This window comes from Myotis davidii, unplaced genomic scaffold (assembly GCF_000327345.1).
Source record: "Myotis davidii unplaced genomic scaffold, ASM32734v1 scaffold1229, whole genome shotgun sequence".
Classification (NCBI taxonomy): domain Eukaryota; kingdom Metazoa; phylum Chordata; class Mammalia; order Chiroptera; family Vespertilionidae; genus Myotis; species Myotis davidii.
This window is the reverse complement of record NW_006300021.1, coordinates 18108-20174: the sequence shown is the minus strand read 5'-3', so window position 1 is coordinate 20174 and position 2067 is coordinate 18108. Positions and strand designations below refer to the sequence as shown.

Sequence of the window (2067 nt, the reverse complement as noted above, 5' to 3'; positions counted from 1 at the left end):
TCATTTAAATAAACTACCTTCTACCCACACTGAACATAGAGTCAAGAGAAATAGTGAGCCATTTTAGATGACACAACCCTGGGTAAATTTGCCTCTGAATAGCTATAATGGTTTTACGATTCAATTTTCCCACATACAAAAGAGGATAATTACACTTTTCATTATTAACCCATCAGGCTCTTTAAACACAAAAGAAAGTATATTGACATTTAAAAAAAAACATTTAAACAGGTGCTTTGGAAATTTTAGGATATTAGTAATGGGGTTATAACTCCTATGGAAAGCTTAGTTACTAAGAGCATGGCCTTAGATGTCATATGGCTGGTCTTGGATTGTGGCTCTGCTATCTGTGAGCTTTTTTACTCTGAACAAATTGTCTATGATCTTTCTGCCTGTTACGTTTTCTGTAAAATAGGGATGACAATAGCAATAGGACCTATCTCAGAGGGCTCTTTGAGGTTAAATTAGTTCCATTATATACAGTCCCTGCCATGCATATAGTATTATATGAAGTGAAGTCAGTAAGGAGTAGCTTTCTTTTTTTAATATATTTTTATTGTTGATAATATCACAAATATCTCCCATCCCCTCTTTTCCCCCCCTCCTGGAAATAGCTTTCTAATACAATTTTGAACCTCTCCTTTGGTTTATGAAAAACTTAAAGTTTAAATGTTAAAGGGTTGGTCTTAGAGATAACATTATCAGGCAATTTTTGATTTATTGTTAGAAATCATTAACAAATTTATAACTAAGAAACATGATAATTGAAAACCAACTATATATTTATAAACTATTAAAAAGTTAAATAATAAATTATAACAGAATTTATAAAACATTTGTAACTTAAATATATTGAGACATACTATTTATAGATCTTATAGATTCTTAATGGAAATATAATTGACATGTACACATTATATAAGTTTAAAAAGTACAATGTATCGATTTGATACATTTATATATTACAGTATGATTACCAGCATAACTTTAGCTAACACCTCTATCATATCACATAATTATTAGTTCTTCTTTTTTTGTGAGAACACTTAACAAATCTTGTAGATTTAACTTAAAATGTATGTAGGGAGATACAGTTGTCTTAAGTGCATATAAAAGATTTTAAAAAACAAATGATTTAATCATAATTCTTAGAGAGGAAAGAACAAAATATATTAAAATTAAGTATAATTTCAAAATAATACAAGAAAATCAAAGTTGATTTTTGATAGATCTGATGACACCAAGTGAAAACAAAAAATTTTAAAACAATGAAAATGGGAATATAGTGCTAGATCCTGGAGATGTTATAAAGGTAATAAGAGAATACGCTCTTTTATATCATTATTATATTATATTATATCATTCAATTTTATATCATTCAATTTTAAAACTTAAATGAAATATAAAAAACATAACTTTCCAAAACTAGAATAGAAAATTTGAATATTCTATAAACACTAAAAAAAATTGAATCAGTGGTAATAGTCTTCCCTTGAAGAAAACTTGAGGCCAAAATGGTTTTATCAACAAGTTGTACTAAGGTCAATGTGGGGGAGAGGCGGCGGGGGGGGAAGGAGATATATGTCCTACTATGTGTAATACTTTAAACAATAAAAAACACAAGTTGTACTAAGAATTAAAAGAAAATAATTCTAATCATGCAAAAAAAAATTTCTGTATGTGCCACACTTCTTCATCTGTAAGGGAAGAATGTTCATCACTTCATAGGGTTTTTGTGAAGACCTATTTTAGGATGGTATGTAAAGTATATAATAGAGGGCTGGTCACATAGTAAGCTATCAAAAATGAGAATTACTATATTAATAATGAAAAATTATGATTACATCATAAAGGTATTTTACTAAATAAAAATCTTTTACAGGGGGAAAAATAGATCATTTGATGGTTAAAATGTAGAGCTCTTTGGCCCAATTGGTGAGCTATCAGCAAATCTCCATGCCTTCCATTCCTCACTCCATCTACTTACTAATGCCTGAAATTCCATGTTAGATGGTTTTCTTTTGGTTCAAATACCTGGGTTTTTGTTAAAATTCAAAGAATCCCATA

The 2067-nt window shown here is 28.9% G+C and overlaps 1 protein-coding gene across 1 annotated transcript in view; it reads right to left on the bottom strand.

Moving 5' to 3' along the window:
- Positions 1–2067, bottom strand: part of LOC102756922 (olfactory receptor 5AN1-like) — a 9417-nt gene that overhangs the window by 719 nt on the left and 6631 nt on the right.